The 8040-nt window shown below is 38.1% G+C and overlaps 1 non-coding gene across 1 annotated transcript; it reads right to left on the bottom strand.

Annotated features, from left to right (window-relative positions):
* Positions 1 to 7700: 7700 nt before the first annotated feature.
* On the bottom strand, positions 7701 to 7811 carry LOC148697015 (small nucleolar RNA R71). Its single transcript, XR_015963240.1, has one exon. It is a non-coding gene; the product is annotated as a small nucleolar RNA R71 (small nucleolar RNA).
* Between the last annotated feature and the right edge of the window lie 229 nt (positions 7812 to 8040).

The following is an 8040-nucleotide window of genomic DNA, read 5'->3' as shown; positions in this document are numbered from 1 at the left end:
CTACTTACCCTCTCCTACTTCGGTTAGAGAGGTTCGTTCTTTTCTTGGTCATGCAGGATTCTATAGACGATTTATCAAGGACTTTTCCAAGATTGCACAACCCCTATGCCGCCTCCTCCAAAAAGATGTGTCTTTTGAGTTCAACGAGGCATGCGAGAAGTCATTCAAGCATCTCAAAGAGCTCCTAACCACGGCACCCATCATAACTCCCCCGGATTGGTCCATTCCATTTGAATTGATGTGTGATGCCTCGGATTATGCACTTGGGGCTGTTTTGGGTCAAAGGAAAAATAAACAGTCACATGTTATTTATTATGCTTCCCGCACTTTAAATGATGCTCAATTGAATTATTCTACAACCGAAAAAGAACTCTTGGCGGTTGTATTTGCTTTAGATAAGTTTAGATCATATCTTCTTGGTACTAAAGTAATTGTTTTCACTGACCATGCAGCCTTGAAGTATCTTCTCACCAAAAAGGAGGTTAAGCCAAGACTCATTCGTTGGATGCTCCTACTTCAAGAGTTCGATCTTGAAATCCGAGACAAGAAAGGGTGTGAAAACGTGGTGGCTGACCACCTAAGTAGAATGGTGCGTGAGGAAGAGTCCACCCCCATTTTAGAAACGTTTCCGGATGAGCAACTTCTGTCCATTGAGGTAAGAACCCCTTGGTATGCCGATTTGGTCAATTTCTTGGTGTCTAAGCAAGTTCCTAGTACCCTAAACAAGTTCCAACGTGATAAACTTGTTCATGATGCACGTTTTTATGTTTGGGATGATCCATATTTATGGAAATTCTGCCCAGATCAGATTGTGCGTAGATGTGTGCCCGAATCTGAATTTAATTCCATTCTTACATTCTGCCATACTTATGCATGTGGGGGACATTTTGGCACCCAAAGGACAGCCCTAAAGGTGTTACAATCTGGATTTTATTGGCCTAATCTCTTTAAAGATGCTAAAATGTTTTGTTTAACATGCGATAAGTGTCAAAGAACAGGTAACATAGGGCCTAAGGACCAAATGCCACAACAATCTCTCTCATTTGTGGAAATTTTTGATGTGTGGGGTATTGATTTCATGGGCCCCTTCCCTCCATCTTTTGGTTTCACTTATATCTTGCTAGCTGTCGATTATGTTTCCAAATGGGTGGAAGCCAAAGCCACCCGTACTAACGATTCTAAGGTTGTTGCAGATTTTATGAAATCTAATATTTTTGCTAGGTTTGGGATGCCACGAGTTTTAATTAGTGATGGGGGTTCTCACTTTCGTAACCGCACCATTGAAGCTTTGCTTAAGAAGTACAACGTTACTCATAAGGTTTCCACACCTTATCACCCTCAAACTAATGGGCAAGCGGAGGTTTCAAATAGGGAGATCAAACAAGTCCTAGAGAAAACCGTGGGACCCTCAAGAAGAGATTGGAGTTTGCGCTTGGACGATGCATTGTGGGCCTATCGTACGGCTTACAAAACTCCCCTTGGCATGTCACCTTTTCGGCTTATATATGGTAAGCCATGTCATTTGCCCGTTGAGTTAGAGCACAAGGCACATTGGGCTGTGAAAACCTTCAATTTGGACATAGACGCTGCTGGAGTTCATAGGAAGCTCCAATTAGATGAACTTGAGGAGATTAGGAACGAGGCTTACGAGAATGCTCGCATCTACAAGGACAAGACGAAGGCTTATCATGATAAGATGCTTCGTACCAAAACGTTCTCCAAGGGGCAGAAAGTGTTGCTTTTTGATTCAAGACTTCGGTTATTCCCTGGTAAGTTACGTTCTAAATGGATTGGACCTCTTGTTGTTACTAATGTTTTTCCTCATGGTGCAGTCCAAGTCCAAAGCTTAAAAAGTGGCCACGAGTTCAAGGTGAACGGACATAGATTGAAGCCATACTATGAGAACTTTGTGGAGCATGTCGTGGAGGAGATCCCACTCCATGCCGTGGGCTCCAATGGAGCATGAACGTGTCTTCGTCCGGCTGCAAGACGTTAAAGAAAGCGCTACTTGGGAGGCAACCCATGCAATTCAACAAAGGAAGCTCAAGGAATCACTCCAATTCCAGATTTGCGTTCCTAAACCCTTCACTTTGTTGTTTATTTCGAATCTGCCTATTTAGTTGTTTTACTTGCTGTTTGTGTGTTTCTTTGTGTTTTGTGTGATTTTATGCTTGAAACATTGAGGACAATGTTTGATTTAAGTGTGGGGGGGTAACTAAGTGTTTTTGATGCAAATTCATGGGATTTTATCACCCTTTACTTATAGACTTGTTCCTTGCTGTTTTTAAGTGTTTTTAAGCAGTTTTGGTGTGTTTTAGTGTGTTTTGAAGTAAAAATCCGAAAATCACATAAAAATTTGAAAAATTTGTTTTAAAAACCCAAAAAGAGTTGTTTTCAAAGTGTTTTTGTGTGTTTGTTTTTGTTTTAGGGTACCTTCCAACACAATGATGAGGATTCGGTTTGTAATTACATGGCTGTTAAAGAGAGTGATTAACATGGATGAAAGTTTGATTTACTCTTTGTGTATGCTTGGTTGTGATTATAACTTATGACTTCACATGCAATCATAAAGAAAAAAATCAGTTTTTGTAACATGCTTGAAGGAAGGAACTCAAATTAACGCTACAACCTTGTGAGACTTGAGCCTAAACGTTTATTTGGAGAGTTAGAATCTGTGCATTTTTGTTTTCTAAGTCGTTGCATGATCTCATTATTCTTTGCTTGGTTACTACTTAGAGGCGTTTCATCATTTAGTTCCAAATGCTAGAACTCATGCCCATTTCATTCAAAGCATGTTATTGATTTGCATAACACAGATTCAAGATGAAGTTGTGTAGTGACCACCACCTTAGCCATATTGCCGTGTATCCCATGTCATTTTATGTTTAAGTTAACCCACATTATCCTCACCTAGCCTAGATTAGGACCATCCACACCCTTGTTCTTAAAGCTTAGTAAAGCATGATTCAAATTGAATTTCTTTTGATTTATGTTGGCAGAAAACAAGTGTGGGGGAAGTGTTCTTGTGTGAGAATTTGTGTGCCATAGGCACGGCATGAAAGAAAAGAAAAAGAAAAAAAAAAAAAAAAAAAGAGTTGAAAAGTTGTGAAAAAGAGTTCCAAAGTATTGTTTGTTGAAGTAAGGGTCCAAAACAATGAATTCGGCCCTAAGGAGTTGTCTAAGTCTTCCCCTTGTGTTTTAAAGTTAATTTCTGCAATCTAAATGAATTCTAAGTCTTAAGTACACTACTTTGCTTACTATTACTTGAAGAACGCTTGTTCTCCTTATCTTTTCTTTGTTAACCACTACCCCAAGCCCCGTTACAACCCTTGACTTCATTCTTGAGTGTTATGTGTTTCAATTTGTGGAGTTTGAATTTGGTATGAGCATATGGTCTTTGGTTCTCGCATCTAAGTAGTAGCATTCCATTCATGAGATCATTTCTAAACATGCTTATTAACTCCATAAATTGCGTTCTTTGTTATACGTATATGTGAGCATTCGTTTTCATATTTACATCAATCTTCTCACATATAACTAGTATAGGGTGTGTAGTTTGAAAATCTGAGTGAAGATTGAGTGCATATCTTGTAAAGATTGAGCAAATTCTCTAAGGCATGTTACTACATTCAAAACATTCTTTTAATCGATTAATTGTGAACTAGTAAGTGGTGACTATGATTAAGTATGTTCTCAATTGTAAAGATGACTCAAATCTGTGGGGATGATGATTTTTAACATGTCATGTACCATTGGAAATCCCTGAGGTGAACGTTGGAAGGTTTAGGTTATGTTTTGTTTCTTTGTTTTGCTCGAGGACTAGCAAAAGCTAAGTGTGGGGGAATTTGATAGAAGCATATTTATGCGCCTTAGTTAGCTAGTTCTTATGCATTTATGTTGTGTTTTCTTACTTAATTTAGTGTTTAAAGTCATTTTCGTGTGTTTATAGGTTCATATGGCTAAGGATGCAAAAGGATGCCTTTCGGAGCCTTTTGGAGCAAATTAGAGATTGGAATGGATTGCATATGCTTAAAGCCAAGTAGATGGACGAAATTGAAGACCAAAGGAATGAAAATGAAGAACAAAGAGTTCACATTCATCACCAACACAACCATGCATCCACACATTCTTTCTCCATCATTGCCGTGCAAAACACCATCATTGCAGCCACATGCACATTCCACTTCATCATTTCAGATTTCCACCATCAACAAAGAACCATTCATTAATCATTTACACTTTAATCATTCAACCACATTCACACATCACCCATTCACCACCAGAAAACAACCATGCCGTGAGTTCCCATTCCAGATTTCCAGCATTCCCTTTTATTTTCTGTCAAAGCACATGCATTCCCACCCTTTAAGCACATGCATTTCAGCCACATGCATCTCCCATCACCATTTCAGCTTTCCACCTAATTCCTAGTCATCATGTTCCCCCCATTTCACCTATAAATAAGCATGCATTGCAGCCACAAACCACACACTCTTCCATTTCAGAAAACCATCTCTCATACACATTCATTCACGCCAGAAATTCCTCCCCTCTCTCTAGCACTACCATACTTCACCATTCTTCATATTTTCTGCCCAAAAACACTCCTTGCCTTCCCCTACATCCTTCCCTACCCTAAACACATCATTCTACATCATCCATAACCCCCAAAACTCACCAAAACCCCTTGTGCCGCAGCAACTAGAGGAGAAGAGGCCTAAACGTTCATACAATTCAAGATTGAGTTGTTGGAATTTTTAGGTGTACTTCGATTCTTGTTTTCAATGTTTACTTTGTTATTACTCTCTAAGTTTGTTGTAATCATGAGTGGCTAAACCCCTAATTAGTTAGGGGAAAGTTTGAAGCCATGAACATGTTTGAAATATGAATTGATTTCTTCCAATTGTGATTTGTTAATTTGTGATTGCAATTCAATTATCATGTTTATTAAAGACTTGTTTTTGTATGTTGATTAGGGATGCATACTTAGTCTTCATGCATAAACTCGATGCTAGTTTATAAACGAGTTTCACCTAATCGTCACAAGTTTATAAACATGAGTAGTGAAGGTTGCTAGTCACAACCGCGTTAATTGAATTCTTGGCAAAAGTATCATGCATTCATAGTTACAATTGCCTCGTCAACACTTATAATTTTCATAGAGCATAATGATCTCTCATTGTATCTCTTCTATGCATTCATGTTGAGAACCATTGGAGAATGATTTGAATTGTCGCATGCATCATCCAATTCAATAACTTAAGGAAAATTTGAGAGTTAATTAGTGCATCACGGTTAACTTGGGGTGTTGAGCATCATAGTTAATGAAAAACAATTGGAGAATCGATTCATATATAAATGTATCATGTGTGGAGAATGGACCTCTAACTAATCCATCCATCATCTTGTTTCTCAAATCCGTTTATACAACCTGCCTAGTTTATTAACTTGTTTTGTTAATTCAAGTTTCGTCAAAATTTATATCCCCCTTTACTTTATTGTCCAATTTAGTTAGAAAGTGTCTTAGTTTATGTTTCTAAGTGTTTTGATTCAAATTATTACTTAATTTCGTCCAAATTCACCAAAGTGCTCAAAACTGCCCAAAAAGTGTTTTTAAGGCAGTTTTGAGTGTTTTGGGTGATGTTTGAGTCTTTTGGTTTGTTTTAGTGTTTTAAGCATTTAGTTTCGCATTCTTTGAGTCTAGCTTAGTGTTTTAAACTTTATTTTACGTTTTTGAGTCAATTTCACATTGATTAGCATCCCTAGTTAATCCCCGGTCTAGAACGATCCCTATTTGCTCATATATTACAATTGTCATCCATAGGGTTTAATTTGTGTGTCACATTCGTTTCGCATCAACGTCTTCCAGCCGGACGATCCTTCCTCTTAAACTTCAATTGGGCCCACGACATGGAAGCTTTCTCCATCCACGACATGCTCTTCAAAGTTCTCATAGTATGGCTTCAAACGATGTCCGTTGACTTTGAACTCTTGGCCGGTCTTTAAGCTTTGAATTTGGACTGCACCATAAGGAAATACATTAATAACAACAAACGGGCCAATCCACTTAGAACGTAACTTACCTGGAAACAAGCGAAGGTGGGAATTGAAGAGTAGCACTTTCTGCCCTAGAACAAATGTCTTGCTACGAAGCATCTTGTCATGGAATGCCTTTGACTTCTCCTTGTAAATCAACGCGTGATGCGAAAATTAACTTAACACACAAATTAACCCTCTTTTGACAATTGTAGCATATAAATAAGTAGGGATCGTTCTTACACCGGGGATTAGGAGGGCTTGCAAAACACTCTAAACTAACTCAAATAACTAAAATTAACCTTTCAAACACTTAAACTCACGTAAAAAGACTCAATTACGTTCACAAGACTCAAAATAGGCTAAAAACACTCAAAACTGCCTTAAAAACACAATCTGGGCAGTTTTGAACCTAAACACAAACTTGGACGAAAATTGGTTCTAACTTGACTCAAAACTCTAAAAAACACAATCTAAAACATATTTGGACCAATTAGACACTCTAGAATAAACGGGGATTTGGTTTTGGACGAAAATAAACAAAACAAAACAAATATGTTAACTAGGTAGATTTTGACGAAATTGGTGGAATTAAATGGATGGTGAGATGGCTAGGAGGTTTTTCTCCACACATGGCATACTTGCATACAAAATAATCTCCAGTTGCTTATTCGATGAATTTATGAACCTCAACACCCCAAGTTAATTAGGTACGCTTAAATTAACTCTCAGATTTCCCTTAGGTCATTGAATTGAATGGAATTAGCGCATTGCAATCAAATTATTCCTTAAAAGTTTTCTATATGAAAGCGCATGATAGAAAGACAATCAAAGATCATTAGGTTCTATGGAAATCATAGGTGTTGACGAGGCATTCGTAACTATGAAAGCGCATGATACTTATGCCAAGAATTCACTTATCATAATTGTGACCAACAATCTTAACTACTCATGAATATAAGTTCCCAACGATTAGGTGAAGTTCCCTCATACCCTAGCATCATGTTTATGCATGCAAATTAAGCGTGCACTCTCAATTCATATACATAAGCACGTTTTAATTAAAACAGATAAGCAAATTGAATTCATCATTCATGAAATCACAACTAAAAGTAATCAAATCATCATGCAAATATAACCATGGTTTCGAAATTCCCCCCTAGCCAAAGGGGGGATTAGTTCCTCATGCTTGCACAACAAAAAGTATTGAATTTAAACATTGAAATCATAAGAAAGAATACACCTAAATGCTCAGCAATTCCAAGATGGATTCGATGCACAGATTGGCTCCTCTTCCTCCTCCTTGTTGCGGCACAAAATGTGGGTGCTGGAATTGGTGGTTTTGGATGGTGTTTCCTTGTTTAGAGGAATGGAGGATGGTTGATTATGGTAGGGAAGGGTGCGGCAGAGATGTATGGATGTGTAGGGAGGTTTATGGAGGCTTAGAATGGAGATCCTTTAGCTCATATTAAAGAATTTTACAATGTTGTGAGTGGTTTACCTTTGCAGGGAGTAAGTGAAGCAAATCTGAGGATGAGAGTGTTTCCTTACACCTTGAAAGATAGGGCCAAGGGTTGGTTGATGACTCTAGAACCTGGTTCCCTCACCACGTGGGATGTCGTGGCTAAGAAGTTTTTGGAGAAGTTCTTCTCCACTCAAAAGACAGCCACATTAAGGGGACAAATCTTCAACTTCAAACAAGATAATGGAGAACCTTTCAATGAGTGTTGGGAGCGTTTTAAAGGCCTTTTGCTGCAATGTCCACACCATGGGTTACCTCTTTATTTACAAATGCAAATTTTCTATGATGGACTAACCCAAACATGTCAATCAACTGTTGATAATGCAGCAGGTGGAGCTTTGAAGAAAAAGAATGCTCAAGAGTCATATAACATTTATGAGATGTTGGGATCTAATGCTCAACACAAAGATTTAAGGGGTAAGAGAGTTGGAGTATATGAAACAAGTTCTAATCATGATCTTTCTTTGCAGGTAGCTAACCTA

The sequence above is a fragment of the Pyrus communis genome, chromosome 5 (assembly GCF_041283825.1).
Source record: "Pyrus communis isolate YQ-2024b chromosome 5, ASM4128382v1, whole genome shotgun sequence".
Taxonomy (NCBI): Eukaryota; Viridiplantae; Streptophyta; class Magnoliopsida; order Rosales; family Rosaceae; genus Pyrus; species Pyrus communis.
This window is presented reverse-complemented; position numbering and strand designations above follow the sequence as displayed.